The following is a 19636-nucleotide window of genomic DNA, read 5'->3' as shown; positions in this document are numbered from 1 at the left end:
AACGGCGATAACCCGTCACTCCTCCCTCCCAGATAGCAGCATTGTGCGCGGAGTCGGGCGGCTCCGTGTGCGCGGAAACATGACAAATGGGTGAAGTGAGGAGACGGTACCGCCGTATTAGCGGAACGCCGTGAAGCGGGGCCCTACTGTACAGCAAATAAAAATGTAACTTGTGAACACCTTCACATGTCTCAGACCCATCTGCAACCCTGCTTTTCACCATTATCTCTAGCATTCAATGCTTCCACTGCAGCTAGGAATTCTGGGTAATCGCATGCAAATGAGCAAAGTGTCACCTTTTTTGCATTTTTGTATCAGAGAATGGCACACATTACATCCCGTAGGAATAAATAGCAGCTCTCAGGCTCAGTCCTAAAGAAGCTAGGAACACTGCCCTTTTTTTTTTTCAACAAAAAGGTTTTTTTATTGGGACAAGGTACAGTTCACAAAATATCTGACAACCCATTATCTTATGAGTGCCCCTGTGCCCAACATTTTGTTTTTCAGTATCAACTGTGGGAAAAATAAAATAACTGACTTACAAGACGGACAAGACAAACTGAGGGGAAAAAGGGGGGGGGGAGAGGGGGAGGAGGAGGGCGGCCAGGTAAGACAGCCAGGTATGACGGCCAGGTGAGATGTGTCTCCGGACTGTGCTCTTGAACCACCAGCACTGTGTTTGTTCCGAGGGAGCCGACTGTCCGTCTCTTCGTGGTCATCGCGTGTCTGCCCTATCGGTGCTCTAGCCTGTTGTAGTCCGTGCCTTTTTTTTTTTTTTTTAAACAAGGCATTACATTATTCATTAAAGAATCCATAGGTTTGGAAACCAGGAAAAGCAGTGACGTTTTGTACTTCCATGTACCATCAGATTTCTATCATTGGTCTTGTTACAGCAAAGAAGGGTGGATGGCTGTGTTAACCCTTTCTTCCATGTAGTAATAAAGGAGGGAGAGGAAGTAGGGGGTATGATAACTTTTATTGGACCAACAAGTAGTTGATCTGTTACAAGCTTTCAAACCTCTCATGGTCCTTCATTCCAGAGGTTCGAAAGCTTGTAACAGATCAGCTACTTGTTGTTCCAACAATAGCCATCATACTCCCTACTCCCTCTAACTTTGTTACCATATGGTCTTGTTACATGAAGTACAAACAGGATAGGGTGTAGAAGCTATCTATTAACCCCTTATTTCCATTCCTGGCAAAGGGCAAATAGATGGCTATGTAACCCAGCTTCCTCGATTCCCGGCATTTATTTGCACTGCATTCCTGACATGGTGATTTATAATCTGATGGCTGCCATTTAGCATCTAAACGAACTCTTCCGCAAATATAGAGCCTCTGAACTATTGATGAAGGCAAAGTGTTGTGGGGAGTCCTACTTATGGGAAAGACACTACTGTACTGTAAATTAAAGGCTGTGGTTATCTTTAAACATCAAAGTATAATGTCTTGGTGTGGAACGGTTAATGCTGTAGACTTATCCACTGCCCCAATGCTCTTTGTAATCTAAATGGCTAGACACGGCGAGAATGCCTGTCCTTTCTTGCTTGGACATGGTAAATGAGTGGGCTTTTATGTTGAAGTGCTGTTTTTGCGGGAATGCTTTTCCTGATTGATTTCTAAAATAGAATGTATTTACATACGTAGCACATTACACTGCAGCTCAAGAGCAGGAAGCAGGTTTTCTGTTCGTGGTAATTGCATGTAAAAGATCTTTATTAAAACTTGTATTTAATTATAGCTGGCTGAATTCTGTAATTTCTTGGCAGGACTCCCATAGGGATCTGTATCCAGAATGTACTTTTATTTATAAGGTATAACTTTTTTGCAAGATATGTTTTCATAATTAAAGTGTGTGTGTATTTTGTTAAGCATTTTAAATGTTAAGTGAAGACCACAAATCACTACTGCTAACTTAAGTACCAATTTTAAGTTTTAAGTAAGGTGGTCTTAAACATTTGTGAACTTCAGCGTATGTTTTCCCCAATGGATTTCTCGTATTGTTTGGTAGTGCTTTCCTTTAAACATGCCAAGGAAAATACTTGTGGTAATAAATGGAGAAATGGCAGGAGCTCAAACTTCCTTCCCCCTGTCTTGGATAACTTACCCCACAACTGCCAGAGGGGCCAGCTACGTGTGCCAAAGAAATACATTGCTGTCCCCTATGGCAAACTTTGTTTGAAAGGCGCAATCCACCCTAACTAACTTCCATTGTGTGTATAGGACTTGGGGGAGGGGCCCGGAATGTTCCCTAGAGCTAAACTGCACTTAAATCTTTTTTTTTTTTTTTTTAATATATAGGTCTGACAACCCCTCCTACCTCCCTCCCTCCCTCTAGATACTTATTGGTGAAGTTACATGTATTACTTCCTGTTTTTTAAAGGGGGATGAAATGGACATCCAGTGCCTCAACCGACCCTATTGACCTGACATTTGCCAGCCATTTTGTTTCCCCTGATTTAGACACAGTAACTTCACCAGAAGGTATCTCGGCAACCACGGGGTGCCCGGAGCTGGAAATAGGGGCATTTGACTCGGGGAGATACCCTGGTTTCCAACCTGTGAAAAATGGGGGATAAAGAGTATGAACTGCTCCTTTAAAATATCAGAATTTTTATTGATATGTTTGTCTTTATATAGCGCATTAATGTACATAACGCTTCAGTCGTGATACATGTGACTAATCATTTCTGTTGACAATCTAGAGATATTGAAATTAACTTGTAAGATGTTTCCTAATGTTTTTTTGTATTTTAATGTTCATTCTGCAAACTATTGTAAAAGCATCGGTTCTGTGTGTTATAGTTCCCGGTCACTATCTCCTCATTATCTCCTTCACATCTACTGGATCTTGCTGGGATGACAGAGGATTAGTTGAAAATTACTGATGAAATTATTTCAATGATAACATGCTGCGAGATGAGGTAGATCAGGGTTGGCCAACTCCCAGGACTCAAGGGCTACCAACAGGTCAGGTTTTCAGGACATCCCTGCTTCAGCAGATGTGCTGAAGCAGGGATATCCTGGAAAGCTGACCTGTTGGTAGCCCTTGAAGACTGGCGTTGGCTAAAGATGAGGTATATGATTACCGGATGACTCCTCATGTTATGAGACAGGTTGAACAAGTGATTTGATTGCCTGTTCTGTTGTACATAGACTATAGGAAAGCTGTGTAATGGGAGGGATAAACAGGACTAACACAACCTGTTCCCATGTCCTTGTATGCTAGATTAGAAATCCAGGAGAAAGAGCACTGCTCAAGATCTTGAAATGATATACACTATAACACAATACTTCTGCTGAAAAATAGTGGGAGGAAATGGTGGCCTTTCTATTGTCCACATTGTGGACAATATTGTGTCCATTTAAAGTGAAGTTTAATATTGTAGAAGACAGAAATACTTTTGTTATCTAAAGCTGATGTATTCTCCCAGATCAGTGCTAACATTGTAACATACAGCTGTGGCTGTACCATTAGGCAACCTAATTGAGTCTTGCCTTTTGTGAGGTCTCGAGGGACACACCGAACACAAAGACCCCCCTCCCCCCCCTCCATGCACCCACTGCCATTTTTCTGTCTTCTATTGTAGCCGCAGGTTCCCGCAGGGGAAATTCTCACTGAGCAGCTCTACACTTCTTCCTTCTCTTAAGATGAGAAATATTGCCACACAAAAGCTGCAAATGATGGGGACGAGGACATGGGGTCCGTCAAACTATTGCTAAGGGCCCCACAAGACCTAGAGTCTTCTCTGCCCATACTGTCCCCTGATGAGTAGATACCATATATTCACTAATATTTGTTGTTGTGCTTTTTGCAGTTATGTTTTTGCACCTAAATTGGCAAAACTGTCATGCCGTAGCCCTCCGGGGAGAGCGGCACCACATTGCCAATTTTAAGTCCAAAAACCCAACTGTGAAAAGCACAATAATCTACATTGCAGGTCCCTCTGGCTGTGAAAGGGTTAAAAAAATCTTGCATTTCTAAACATTCTCATGAGCAGGGCTCTTGGTCCCTTATTATATCCATGTGTGTTCATTTGTTCTTATTTTGTTTATCACATGTATGTCCTTCCCTTATTGTACCACGTGTTGGTGCTTTATGCATAAATTATAGTATTGAAAATGTTTAGGTAGATTGCTTTCATGTTCTTGGAACGCCACATTGTGTATTGGGTGCAGTGCATTTTGGCACTATATTCCCATGTACATCTGCGTTGCCCAAAGGTGGACAGGACGGCCTAATGGGGCTTCCCTAGAGCTGCTCCCCTCTGCACAGGACCAGCGTGCTAAGGGTTAACATTTGCTTGTACTTTGTGGAACGTCAACCCCACCCACTGGAATGTTAATGAGCCAAGAGGACACAAATGTCACGGGAATATAGGAGTGCTCACCACAAACCGGACTGGACCGCGAGGCCGAGGTGGGGATACAGGAAAACCACCGCCCTACAGCCGCGTGAGCGGGTCCGGTTAGCACAGTCGTGTAGATAGCCTGGTTCGGGACAGGAGAGTGTAGAGTGGTAGAGGTACTTGCCAGATCCGGGGTAGGAGAGATCAAGAGTAGTCGGTGTCCAAAGCCAAAGTCGAGGAGAGGAGAAGGTAGAAGTCCGTAGGGCGAGCCGGGGTTCGAGGGTGCCAGAGATCGGGAGTCCAGGTTCAAGCTCGGGTCTGTAACGGAAGACAAGAGCAGACTGCGACGTAGCTTGTAGCAAGCACAACTAGAGACTGACTATGCTCAGCAATCAGCTCTGGGCTGGTAGCACTAAATACAGACAGGAGCCAATGAGAACCTCCAGCGGTGATGTCAGATGAAGGTAGAGCGCTGATAGGCTGAAGCAGGATGCAGGACAGGTGGGGACGGAAGAAGTACCTTGGCGGCAGTGGAGATGGACATAGTAGCGCGCGACGGAAGAGGCGGGTTGAGTTCGCCGGGCGGAAAAGCAGGAACTGTAGACGCGCGCGCGGGTCTACCACGGTGGCGCGCATGGGTAGCAAGAGCTGCCGTGAGAGAAGAGGAACCACGTGAGCGGGTGCCGCGCGTTCCGACAGCGGAGGTAAGAGCTGCAGCGGGGAGCCGTGGGTAGCGGCCTTACAACAAAGAACTTTGAGTTCTGTATTGAATCTCAACCACCCCAGTGTACATTACATCTGCTTTGCCCCAAAGGTGGGCAGCCTTTGGCGCAGCCAAAGGGTGTGAGACGTTTGCTGATGTTAAAGTGATGTTAAAGCTGCTCTATTTCAATCTGAAACTCGCAAGCCCTTTATCCCCTGTACCAAATTTTCCAACTCCGTCCATGAAATGTCTGTGAATTGACTGTATAACCCTGTTCTTTTAATGTAACCATGTATTTTTATAACTCTGCTCCCAGGACATACTTGAAAACGAGAGGTAACTCTGTGTATTACTTCCTGGTAAAACATTTTTATAAATAAAATAAATTCTAATCTGAGTGTTTACTACTGCAGGGAGGATGTTGATAGAACGCTATCCACATTCTTTTTGTTGAAATCTTTCATTTTACAAGGATTGAGAGGCTTTAGTGTTTAAATGTTAGGATTTAGAAGGAATCTGTGGTAAATACAGTTAGGAAATGAACCAAGATAAAATATGGCACATCAAAGAACTGGAGCTTAGCAGAACAAGAGCAACATGTTATATACACACAAAAGAACCATACACAATAAACAGTGAAATCCATCAAAGGCAATTCCAACAGTTTCATAACCACAATTTCATGATTAAGTTAAATGGCCCATTAATGTAAATAGAACATGGATCACTGGTATTCTCTGTGTCGTATTTCTGCTGTTGCATAGATGTATAGCCGTATGGACAAGGGTGGGTTTTTTTGTTTGTTTTTTTGTGTGTGTGTATTCCATGAGATTTTTTTTCCTTCTAATACCCAATAAAGCATTAGCCAAATGTGGTGGTCTCAATTGAAATAGGATCTTATACTGTCAAAGTGCTGTTAAAAATCACCTTTGCCATTCCTCTTTCTCCCATATCACTTAAATTGTCAGTCTGCACTGCTTTTCTGGTTCAGAAAAAATGGTATAATGTTTGGCTTAGCCTATTAAAGTAGTATGAGTTTCCTATGCTATTTTGGTATTGTGCAGTCCAGAATAGGGCTTTCGGCCTACTTGAAAAACTTGAAAGAAATTGGCTGGAAGCTGTTCAATGGGTGAGTGCTTTAAGTTTAGTTGAACCTCAAGTATCTCTTGCTAAATAATACTTATTCTTTGAACAGTTAATGTGTTAGGAACGGCCCTATAACCATCACTTTTGCAAGTGCTACTGTCCCCACCTTTTTTATGAGGTCCTTATTCAAATTAAAACTTTTTTTTTTATTTCTTTATTGTGAGTTTTTCATTCAGAATTGGCAGAGAATTGAATTTATATTAAAGCAGCAATCCCACCTACTCTTATTTTTGTTTAGTTCAAATTGAGGGATGGGGACCCCTGCTTTCCCAGATAATGACCCGTATAGTTGGCTGTTTTCTTCTCCCACTAGCCGTGCTGGCTAATAGGAAGCCACACTGTCCTTAGGAGGGGTGATGTTGCGGCTTCCTATTGGATTGCTACAGGTGCCATCATTGAAGATCCAGAATGGAACACTGGCAACTAAATGGGTCAGTATCTCGGGAACTGGGGTTCTGCTCCGAATTCTGCAAGGGAAAAATGTTAATGTAAAATGGGTGACATTGCTGCTTTTTTGTTTCTTTTTCAAAGCTACTCTTGTTTTAGTTAAACCCAGAGGGGGTCTGCAGCTGGGTTCAAATCTTTCCCTCCTAACTGAAAAACGTACAATTTTACATTATTCTGCATTATTGTACTGCTTTGTATCTGCTGTATTTGGGTCTGTAAAACATTGTTTTTCCCCTGAGAATTCAAAATGGATACAGCTCCCATAGCATTTTCTAATGGGAATTGAAATAACCAGATCCCTTTTTAATTTCCTGTTTTGTTTTGTTTTGTTTTTCCCCTTCCCAGAAACTTGCAGATAGTCTTTGAAATGGAATTTTCTTTTATCACGTTCTTCATTATGCTGTGGATAATTTTGAGATAGTTGTAAAGATGAAAGCCCACCAAAGGAATTTGTGGGTTAGCAGAGTGGCCTGCCGTTTTCAGCTATTCCCCCTCCCTCCCCCACTCACATACTCTGCATTCCTGCAGAACAAACCTTCACTTGTTGCTATAGTGCCTAAGATCAACAGTCACTAGATGTGTATGTATGTGTGTGACTGTTTCACTATCTGTAATGTTATTGAATTCTACATGTTAACAAACTGCGTCATTATCGATCAATTGTACACCCCGTACCGACATTCTCATCAGTATTGGATTTTGCGGTTCACACACAGCATTCCAATATTTATACTCTTATTTTTCTAGAGAGCGAGAGATGCTCCGTTTCCAACGTAATTTGGAAATAATCTAGTAGCTTCCATTTTTTTTTTCATGCCGCAGTAGCGGTTTCATAATAGTGTAAAGGGATTAAAGGATATTTTCAACATTGTGGCCTCTATTTTCATTTCAGGTTCAGTGTTTGGGGATATAATAACCCATAATATCTTGGCGCTTTCAAATAATTCCAAGTAAATATAGAGTAAAAGTCTGCATGAAAGCACCCTTTTTTTCCCCTGTTCTTTACAACAACAAGGCTATTGTAATCCTTTAATCCGCTCCTTAAATGAGCACCTTAAAAGTTAGCTTTTGAATTGTACTGTTGCCAAGTTTTGTGGAATAAGTTACTTGTGTGCCGGGTCTTTATAGATGAAGATGAAAATGACTTCATGGCACAAAAGTGAAAATGTCGAACTCTTGGCTTCATCTTCCAAGGTATCCTTTTGAAAGTGCTTTCCCTTACATGGCCTTATTTATTTATTTTTTAAATGCATATTTTTTTATTAAGATTATCAAACATAAATGGGAAGGGGAGGGATACAGAAAAAAATATATGTATGGAAATAATATAGAAGTCTGGGGAGAATATTAATCTTAACCGCGGTTATACGCCCTTTCCAGGAGATATAGTGAGAATTCCAAGCTTGGGGATCCTTTCTAATCTTAGATAATAGTTCAGGATAATTATATTTATATAATGAGTAATAGTTCCTAGTAAGGTATAGCCCCAAATACTTCAGATGGGTCTTTTTCCACCTAAAGTCACAATGTTGTGTAAGAACCTTGACCACCTCCTTTTCCATTAACGTTAAATTTAGCGCTTCCAATTTTCCCACATTAACTTTATACCCAGACAATTCCCCAAACCGCGGAAGTGCGGATTGTAAATTCGGGAGAGATGTCAATGGGTTAGATATAGTAAGGATAATATCATCCGCAAAATAGTGATGGGGCTCTGGGAGCTCTATCCATCAGAAGATTGCTATCTTGTAGATGGGGGACAATTGACGTAAACGGTCTCCTAAGATATATGGCTGGAGGGCTTCTGCGGAGACCGACTCAGGGACATGACGGATTCGTAAGTTCTTTCTTAGCTCCCTGTTCTCTAGATAATCTATTCCATCCCTCATGGCTCTTATCTCTTAATTGAGACGCAGGACCTCATCAGTGTTTACCTGATTTTGTAAAGAAATGTCCATTTTATTTTCAAGCTCCGTAGTTCTGTTAGCCAGTAAGGAACTTCTGTTTTAAATTCCTTTACAGCTCTATCCAGGGCTGACTGAAAGCCTGCTTGCATTTCTCTAAGCATGTTCTGGAGGTCCTGCTTTGTAATTACTGTCTCTCCCTCTGCCATACACAGCTCTCTGTCAGGAACAGCTCTCCCCACTGCCTCCTCCCCTGCTCTGGCCCTCTCCGCAGTGTTTCTCAGGGTGGCCTTTGTCAGGTATATCCTCAGGTTCTGCAACTTGCGCCTCTCTCCTTCACTGGCTGTTGTTGCTGCCGTGTGCTCCCCTGCTCTTGAGCGCCATCTTTGTTTTTCCTTCTCTCCCTCTCCACTGCTCACGGCTGTAGCAGTAGAGATCTGGGGGCCTCGGCTTCGGTGTTTTTCTTTTGGGCCATCCCCGCTGGTTGCCCCTCTGGAGCAGTGTCCCGCGGGGCCAATCGGAGCGGCGATCGGGGGTTAATTTGAAATCTGTCAGCGTGTACAGAGCTGCCTTAGCTCATGTGCATCTGCGATGACATCACGCGCGTGCCTACATAGCCTTATTTTTATGAATATCATGAACATTTAGGATTTGTGTGCCCCTGGTAACTACACAGGAGCCAGGACGATGTAAGTCTGAGTGGAGCATGAAACAATATTGCATGTCAAATGTTTTCTTTTGGTGTAAAAATGCACTTTTCTAACCTGGAAGCAAAGGGTGTGGTTACATTTTGGTTATTGATTGATTTTTGCCTTCCGTTTGGGCAGTTTTGTTTATAGTTATGCATCGCTATTACAGCAATCACATGGCCCTGGATACTTGTCCTACAAAAGAGCTAGAACTCCTCTTGCGTGCATATAGAATAGTGCTCGACTAAGACGGGAGTAATCCTCTAAAACAAAGGTGTCCAACTCCCGTCCTTAGGGGCCACCAACAGGCCAGGTATTCGGGATATCCCTGCTTCAGCACAAGTGGGTCAGACTTTGACTGAGCCACTGATTGAGCCACCTGTGCTGAAGCCTTTAAACCTGACCTATTGTGGCCCTTGAGGACTGAAGTTGGAAACCTCTGCTCTAAGAGGACACCACCTCTACTCTAAGGCCTCGGCCCCAGTGTCTACTGCTGCGCTCGCTACGGCGTGCGCTTCAGGAACAAGATCTGCCCCTCAATGGGGCCAGTCCCAGTAGCTGCGTGCAAGCGCATGTAGCGATCGCGATGCGCGAGCACCTTTTCTGCCGACAAGATTTTTGTGTTTTCTTGTGGTGACGGAGCGCTGGTCACGGTGGCGTTTCAGCCAATGAAGGGGAGGCAGCTGCGTGACGTCATGTACGCACCCCCGCCACGCCGTAGCCTAGGAGGAATTTTGTTTATACCAACTCTTCTTCTCTCGTCGGAACAGAAAAATTGAAATCTGACATTTTTCTTTTTCTTCAATGTTTGTTTGAGAACATGGTATCTAGAAACTAGAGCGCATTTTTACTTGCTTACAGCTACGATGTGTTTGTGACCCAGGAAGGAAAACCCTCTCAAAGTGCCCACCTCTTCTCATTCCTGTATGGCCCATGGGATCAAGCGATTCAGAATCGTTTGCATTTTGTGAGAATTCGGGCTTCCTCTTTACGTTAAAAGCATTTAATAATTGCTCGGGTTTTGCATTTTCAGCCACAAGCTCCACTAAAGGTTAAAGGTCGTCTGCTTTGCCTCGGGCCTTCAACTTTTCTACTGTGCCATTATCTACCAAGAAATGCCTTTCTTTAAATAGTTACATTAATTAACAAGTTATTTTTATTTCAACCCAGTATGCGAAGTTTAGTGAACAAACCCTACATTTATTGTAATTATAAGTTACATTCTGGCACATAGGAAATAGTGAACAGTTTCTGCTCGAGAGACATTGCAGCCTCCAAAAGCCTTTTCATATTTTGACATTTGTTTTTCCCATATTACTAAAAGTAATGTTTTTCTTTGTCATGTTTTATGGTATGCAACTTAGATTGGCAAACAGTTTTAATTAATAGTACTGTACTTGGAGTTGCTTCGATTTTAAATATGCCGTTGGTTTATTTATTGGTTTTGTGTTTAAAAGAGCAAAATAAAGTTAAACCGATCTTCCCAGAATACTGTTACTATTTCACATTCTTTTTAGGGAGAGTGTTGCATCAAGCTCTTTGTCCAGTAAATATTGAAATTGCTACATTATTATATATGACTTTGGTATAATATAGTATGACACGCATTTATTAGTAATGCATTATTATACTTGAAGGCAAGTCATAAATAAGGTCTTGTTTTTGAAGCAGCAATCCCAAAGGTAAAGAGGCAATTCAAACAGCCTAGAATAATCTTATTGTTTTTTTTTTTTTAAATCTATAAATATATGCAGCCATTGATTACCTTTATTGAAAACGAATTACCTATGCTGCCAATCAATTCGTTCTCCCGTGATCAATCAGCAAAGGTTCTGCTTCCCAGGGTTCACTAAATGGCTGTCTTTTCAGTTTCAATCAATCTTTCAATCAGTGTAACTCAGCAGCTACAATGTATTCTTATATTACTAAGGTAACATTATCTGTTACAGTTTGCATCCCAAACTGCTGGGAATATTGGCAACAAATGATCACAAACAGGGAAGTGTTGCAAAGATATTGTGCTGTGTAGGTGGGATAAAACCTGCTATAGAAATCAAAGGATGCTCAGGATATTAATGCAGCGGTGCGCAAAGTGAGGGGGGGAGAATTTCTAGGGGAGCGCGGCGGTTACAGAGGCCCGTGCTCTTCCCCCACGGCACTTAAATTATATGCCGGGTGAGGCCTCTGTAACGCCCTTACCTGGTCTCTGCCGAGTCTTCGGCAACACGTTATCATTTGACGCCGTGAGGTTGTGACGCCATTGCAACGAGCTTCAAATGACACGCGACGTCATTTGACGCCGAGTCCTTAGGAGAGGGGGGGGCGCAAACGCCAGGGTGGCTCCCTGGCAGGTGGGCGCAGCTCGAAATTTGTGCACCCCTGTATTAATGCATTAAAAAATGTCATTGAGTTGAATTTTAAAATAAAAAAAGATGGTAAGTATTCTCTAATACTAGAGAACTGACATATTAAAAAAAAAAAACCACATGTAGGATATTGCTTGGATTGCTCCTTTAAACTAGGGTTATGACAGTAATTTTATTGAAACAAACAAAATCATAATGGAAGGTGTTCAGTGATGATTTTGATTCAATAAATTTTTTGTGAATAAGAACTCTGCTCACTTAACAAAGGTAGTCTGTGCTGATGTAATTAAAAACTTCAGGGGGGTAGGTCCCTAATTATGGACTTGCTTGCATAAACCGTTCATGGCTAAGTATAACTTGCCAGAAAAGAGAACCATTTAGGTAATGCTATTGTTTTGAAATGTGGGTTTGCCTGTTTGGTTGCAGGAGGTTCGTTATGTTGTCACCAAGTCTCCACAACAGAGGTGTCCAAATGATTGCAGGTTGCTCATGATATCACCTGTGGATTAGACCGTTGTTTTTCTTGCGTTGTGGTGGACTGTGAGCGTGCAGTGATAAATTACCTTGGGCAATCATTTGTTTTTCTTCAGAGATGAACCTAACTGTTAACAGATACAGGGATTGGGCTTCATTCAGTAGAGCACTTCTTGGTGATGGATTCAGAACATTTTATTATGGAACCATCCACTGTTGGTAAATATTTGGAAATAATGTTTTTCTTGTTAATTTGGAAATGTTCTCATGATTTGTCATTTAATGTATTTAATTGAAGTGCAGCATGGTTGAGGAACAGCAACGTTTCAGGCTCAGCTGATCATCATAGTTGAGAAAAGGCTCAGCTGAGCCCGACATGTTGCTGCGCAAGGAATACATACATACATACATACAGGACACCTACAAGCTCATATTGAACCCCCAAAATAACCACAACATATATATAAGCATATAAGTGTCACAGAGGAGTGCTACTCAGCATGGCAATATATATTAAAACCAGAGACAGAACGTGAAACACAGACAGAGCTCAGTGCACATCCAGTGAAACTTATACACGGTACAGTGCCTAAAAATATATGTATAGATATCTATTAAATAAAATGGTCTTTTAGTTTAACATTTTGGCCAAAGTGTTGTAAGCCCCTGAGCCACTACATGGCAGACCACATCTCAAGGGTCCCTAACACTAATATCAATTCTTAATAACCTGTGCATTACCAGGAAGAATGATTTATAATCTGTCAAAATTAGTTGCATTAAGAATTGAGATGTGGTCTGCCATGTAGTGGCTCAGGGGCTTACAACACTTTGGCCAAAATGTTAAACTAAAAGACCATTTTATTTAATAGATATCTATACATATATTTTTAGGCACTGTACCGTGTATAAGTTTCACTGGATGTGCACTGAGCCCTGTCTGTGTTTCATGTTCTGTCTCTGGTTTTAATATATATTGCGCAAGGAATACGTAAGAAAGTGTTTGGTATTTTTGCTTGTTTGTGTTGCTGCTTATATTGCCTCTTTTCTGCTAATGTATAGATGCAGCAGGCGTTATTCCTTGTGCCAGTGGGTGCAATAGCGATGTAGCCCTGTCTTTTTTTTTTTTTTCCTGTTGACATCTAATCCTTTTGGTGGTGGCTACTGTCACATCCGTGGTGGATTGGGTAATTTCTAAATAGAAGCTTCTATTTGTGAGAAACCCACCTTTTTATGTGCAAGGATACTTGGCTATAAGGCTCCTTGAATATCTCATGGGTGCTTACAAACCCATAGTTTCACTGTTTTATGGATTGAGTGCTCAAAATGAAATTAAAATCTGTGGTTAATTCTTGAGACTGATCAGACTGTTGCCAATGTGAAGAGGCACGTGTTCTGTTAAGTTATTAGACCTATACTAGTGAGCATGACGGACAACTAGGGAGTGTGTGAGATTTGGCTGTGGGTCTCGTAATGGTAAGCAATGTAATTTGCACTGATTTTCTCCAGTTAGCAGCCACTCCAGGGCAAATTATATTGTTGTATGTCTACTCGAGGTTGGGCAACTATAGTGCTTTAATACTTGTTCTATTAAAATCCTTCAAGTGGCTGCATCTAGTACAGTCTAGTATCAAGACATCTGATCAGGATTAACCAGCACAAATGTCTGCAGTTCAAGAGCAGAAGCCTGCCTCCCCCCCCCAAAAAAGGTTATTTATTAAAGTGTGTATTGGTGCCAATCAGGCACTAACAAACTCCCATTGGCTTGAATGACAGTTTCCATTCTTCAGTGTTTGGCACTAAGGCACTCTCACGAATAAGGGGGTAAAAGCTATTGGCTAGCTAGCCTTTTGTTTTACCTGTCGTGATATTGGCAGACATTTGAAATATTCCAAGCCACATTGGCATTGCCTTAAATGTATTAGGGATTTTGTTTGTGGCGTGCACATCATTAAATGTTACATTTTGCTAGATATTTGCTTAATTGTTCAATAGTATTTCAATATCAACAACCATCCAAGATTAGTTGATTAGATGGGCAGTAAACATTCCTTTTTTTTGCTCCCATTGAGGCAGGGTGCATATGAGTGTTTGTTTTTAACTAGGTTACATTTTGGTCAACAAGTGCAATAGCATATCTTATATGCAAAAACACCAGAGATGCAGAAGTTTCCTGGAATTTAAATTCCTTCACTAGTATAGAGATGTTAAAATTGTATGTATGTTACAAGTGGTACGAAATGAACCAAAATATTGTTTGTAATAAATATTTACCACTTTGGTATTGATGGAATGTAACACACAGCAATTAAGTGTATTTCAGCCCCTTGTAGTGTAAAAAGATTTAAACCAAACCGTATCTGAAATGGACTTATTCACAAATATTTGATGGCCATTATCAGTTGTTATAGATAATCTCCATGGAATTTAATGAGACATGCAAGGTGCAACAAATGATCATTTGTTCTGAAACATGCAGCTTTCAAATGTTCTCTTTGAATCATTATTTTATGAGCATTTTCTACCATTACAAATACTTGCAGGTGGCCTCTTCGGCTGGAATATGTTGTCTGCTTACAGTATGGTAACCTCTAATTATTATGCTGCCATGTGAAAGGAAAATGCCATAGTGACACTGACTTTGTACAAATGATGTATTAGTCTGTTTTACTTCACCTTGTGGACTAATTCACCTAATGGACTAAAGACTACAATGTTTCGGTATTTTTTTTGGTCGCAAAGCTTTTGTTCAGTAATCCCCATGACATCCCAGAAGGGGTTTGTAAATCATTTGATAACCTTGTGGAAGAAGCGTGCCATATGCCTCTAGGGGGGGATAAACCTACTTAAAGGAGGCATCCTCTTCTGCACTACCCTATTAAGTTCAGTCTCAAGTCACATAGCCTTGGGTCAAATATAGGACCTGTGTACTTCAGAATTCCTAATTACATTTAAATATCTCCCCTTTAACAATGCAGTCCCTCCTAGAACCACAATTTGGGTAGTAATAATAAATAAAAAAAGATTAAAGAACATGAGCTGATCTTTCTGGCAAAACACATCCTCCCGATTTTTGTGTTCACATCATACATTCTACTATTTTTTTTATGCACCTGGAGCTGTTGTGTAGTGTGGTCTGTAATATCACTTATGTAAGACCAGCAGGCAATGGATGAGTTGTGTACACTGTAATCAAGTTGGGTAAATCGGTAGTATATTTTTTTTGTATTCACAGTGTAAGACTTCAAATATTGTTCAAACAAAAATAATCTAGCTGCATGTAAGGCCTCGGCCATGCTCCCTGCTGGCGTGCTGAGGCGCGCTGAGGCGTGCTGAGGCGCAGGGAAAGCGGGTGCTTTCCCTGGTTTTGCGGTTGCTTACCGCACGCGCTGTCAGCGGGCAGTCGGGGCGGGCGCGTCACTGGCCGGGGGCGGGCCAGTGACGTCACGGAGCTGGTTCGCCCTTATTGGGCGAACCGCTCACGTGACCGGCCTGTCGCGCCGGCAAGCGGGGGAATTTTAAATTCCCCTAAGACCTGCGCTTCCGGAAGCGTAGGCGTGCCCCTACTAAAGCCGCTCTAATTGCGGCTGTAGGGGCTCAGTGCTGAGCGGGAGCGCGCCTCAGCACGCTTCCGCCAGCAAGCGGTAAACATGGCCGAGGCCTAAGCAGCAATAATTGTTTGTGCTTTACCCCCGTTAATGAGTTTGCTACCTGCACATGTAAATGTACTGAAATATCAAGAAATGTTAGGTTGTTTGTCATAAGAATTCTCCAGTCTTTCATCACTCCCATATAGACATCCATCTGGTTTTACATACGTTATCTTTACTGCTCTGTGCATATGCATGTACAGTACGTACATATGTTTGAGACGTATAATTAGCTTTGGAATAGTGTTTGCTTGTAGTCTAGAAAAACTATCTATATCTGTCTATCTAAAATTAACAAATTTAACAACCATTCCCCCAATATAAAGCTGTCTTCCGTCTGTCTTTCATATAATAGCAGTGGTGACAACATGCTCTTAAATTCTCGCTCCTTGCTGAAAGCCTTATATTGCCAGATTTAAAAGGAAATCAATTCACAAGAAAAAATGCTATTTCTAATCGTCAGATTGCATCTTATTTTTGAATCTGCTTTTATAACAGTAGCCAATGAGTAACAGGGAGGAAAAAAAGTCCTGCAGCTTCTAATAAATTGAACATGGAAAGCCCTTGCTAATCTTTGTAGCACTGATCCAAGAATTTCCATTCTCATCAGAACTCACAGAGGAGCAAAGAAAGTGCTTTCAGATGTTTTAATCATAATAGTGGTGGTTAAGTGATGACCAATTTTTATAATATTTGCATTCCAGTTTTTTCAGAAAAAGGTATTTTAAATGCTATTATATATAATGTGTACATGGCGCCTTCAACTCGTCGGCATAGGTCTGTCTAGTCTCCATGTTTGAAGTTCAACCGCATGCACCATCTGGAAGTCTGAGTCCAATTATAAGAAAATTAGAGGTGATGGCTTATTTTTAAGCGCAGGACAATGGGCAAACATCCAATCTACAGCCTAATGTTAAGCAAAGAGCCACCCTCCCACCTATTTCTATACAGACTGTCAATTGTACGTTATCATCCATTTCTATGTTCTCAAAAAACAAATACATGTTTTTGTTTTATTAAGATATGATTACTATTTAAGACAAAGTTTAAAATACTGTATTAGGTACGAATGGGCCAACTATGCATTGCAGGCCCTCTGTTGGGACTGAGGGTGTTAATTATTTCCAGTTGTGATTTTTGTGTGCACAGTTTTGTTTTAGAATAGAGTTGAAAATTAACACTACCTGCAAATATGTGGCAAGCATATTTTTTGTTATTGACTTGTGCCATTGGACCTGAAATGATGTACCCTGATGAAATTATTGTAACCTGTTGACAACAGACCAGAGTTAATTTTGTCTACTCCCTCCAGTGCGGTTAGGGTTTACAACAAGTCTCGGAGTAATGGGCCATAGTATCCTTCAGCAATATAGGGGTTACAATTTGTCACGTCAGCATGTCCTAAAATAAAATCATCCCTCAATTTAAGTTTTAAAGATAAAGATGCATGTTTTTGTCCACAGCTTTATATAGTGCTCTTTGGATGGTGTCTCTACCATATGTGCTCAGTATTTTCCAATTTGCCCACAGTCTTTTTATAGCTGTATTCCCACCAAAAATAGTTTAGTGCTGCTTGTACAAACATGAGTTTCTCTGTCTTCCAGATTACTGTGTGGGTTTCCCTGGCCTGGTATTTATGGTTTGGAGTAGGACAGCAGTTCATTGACTATGGAGGTATCCAAGCCTTAGCAACCAGTCCTAGCATGTTGGAGGGTCTGTGCATGGGGCACATGTCGTCTTTTGAATATAACAGATTTATCTTGATTGTGGAAATCATTGTTACTTTCTATTTAAAGCCCACTCCCTGACAGTAAGGGGTGATCCTTGCCATATAGGTAATTATCCTGTTCTTCCAAAATATTGAAGGGGATCTCTTTCACCTCCCACTATACAAAGTACAGCAGCGATGGAGAAACCCACTTGAAAAGGAATAGGCAGCCAAAAGGGACCCACCCAGTGAGATCTTTTGCCGAATCGTCTGCTGCTGAACTGCTAGATGACGACACTGGTGAATGGAGCATGCTTAGGACACCTGCGGAAGACCTGTATATGCAGTCATGGATTTTTCCCCTCAACAACACACTGGCACGCACAGTTTTTACATGAGCATTTCCGCAAAATTTGAATTAACTAGAATTTCAAAGTGAAATTAATGTGTTGATGGGAAGAGAGGACATTTGCATTAAATAAGTGCTTTAAATGTGCAGTGGTCTGCAGTGTCAGTCCCGTTCTTTGATAGGGAGGGGGGGGGGTAGGTTTGGGGTAGAATCAGCACTTTCTATATATTTTACTTGTCGGTGTCCCTATTGAAAAGATACCTTTTTTTTTTCCATAGGAAAAGTAACAATTGTAATGATCCTCATATTCAGTTTAAGGAAGCCAGTGATCCAAGTAGGACTACCACTTTTACTTCTTCTGGATTTAACAATAGAAGAGGTTTTGATACTGTAGTGAATTGTATTTTATACTGTTTCTTTCGTGATATCTGGTTTTAGAGTATGTGGGAATGTGACCTTGATCTGGTATGCTCCTAATTATGTAGTTTTAGGGCCATTTAGATAACTAGTAGACAAATCCTTTTAAAACTAGTTTGTTTACTTCCCCTTCTGATAGTAGTAATAACTTAAATTACTCCTAAACACAGCAAATTATAAGTTATGGAGATGTTCAACAGTTTTGGTTTTCTAGGCTTGTCTGAGACAGCACTCCTCTGTCATCTTCTCTCCAGAATCTGGTACGGGCCATGGAACTTGTTTAACTGTTGGCTAAGCAACTTTATAAACCTCTTCTGTCTTTATGTAGATCTTGCGTTTTACTTGTGTGATTGTTTCTGATTTTGATGAACCGGTTTCATTAAGAGCACACAGCCTTTGAGTGTATTTCGGAAAATGTTGCAGGGAATTAGTTAAAACAGCAATGCCCCCACCTAGGAGAATTAAACTCATTGTCACGAACAGCACACCTGTGAGCTCGCGACATACAGTATGTGACAAGTGTTAATACACAGCTATTTACTGGATCCACTTTTCTCCACTGCAGGGTCCTTCAAATGAGTAATACCTGTATCTCCCTTCAATCCGTCACAAATATCACCTTAAAACTCTACCACCACCGAAAATAGTACCAAGTTGTACTTGCAGAGTTATTAGTTCTTGTATACTAAGAAAATATGTAACACAAAAATCTATTGTAGCAAAATGTGTCCAAAAAATGCAATTACTTACTTTTCAAAACGTGCAAAGTTTAATAAGGGCCCATAGAAAATACTTAAACAATTTTAGATTTAAATAAAGAAAAGTTGTAGTGCTTGGTTTACAGAAAAAAATGTTACAAGAAACAAACAGTACAATACATGCAAACCGTTTGATAAAAATAATGGACACACAATCTAACATGCGTTACATAACAATTCCTGATTCCTTCAAGAGGTTGTGGATATTAAAAAAAAATTAGCATTCACATGTCTTGTTGGTATCAGGCACCTCTGTTGAATTCCAAATAAAGATCTCAAATGCATGGTTTTTATTTTCAAAGCCCCCTGCGTTGAAAACTGAATAAGCCCACCATCTGGGCTGTTTCCTAAACACCACCTCATCAATTTCCAAAGTCCTTTTTAAGGCTTGGGGAGAGAATATCTTATTTTGAACAATGCCTGAGTATCAAAACATTCTCATAACTTTATGCCCGTAATTCCTAGATTACTGTGACCCATCTCATCGCGTTTGGGTGAGTTTGCCACAGGTAAAGAGGCTATTTTTGGCAAGGTTAATGCAAAATTTGTGACAAACCATGTCTGACCTTTGCACCATCACAATCGTGTATTGTTTAGCATAATTTAGTTTGTCTGATCTCAAACGTAACAAATTTATATTTGTAATTCTCTTAATCACTGGAGGAAACCCTTTTAA

General features: G+C 41.0%; 1 protein-coding gene across 4 annotated transcripts in view; it reads left to right on the top strand.

The window, feature by feature from the left end:
- Positions 1–19636, top strand: part of ARHGAP29 (Rho GTPase activating protein 29) — an 88946-nt gene that overhangs the window by 11167 nt on the left and 58143 nt on the right. The gene's annotated exons all lie outside the window — the stretch shown is intronic.

This window comes from Ascaphus truei, chromosome 10 (assembly GCF_040206685.1).
Source record: "Ascaphus truei isolate aAscTru1 chromosome 10, aAscTru1.hap1, whole genome shotgun sequence".
Classification (NCBI taxonomy): Eukaryota; Metazoa; Chordata; class Amphibia; order Anura; family Ascaphidae; genus Ascaphus; species Ascaphus truei.
This window is presented reverse-complemented; position numbering and strand designations above follow the sequence as displayed.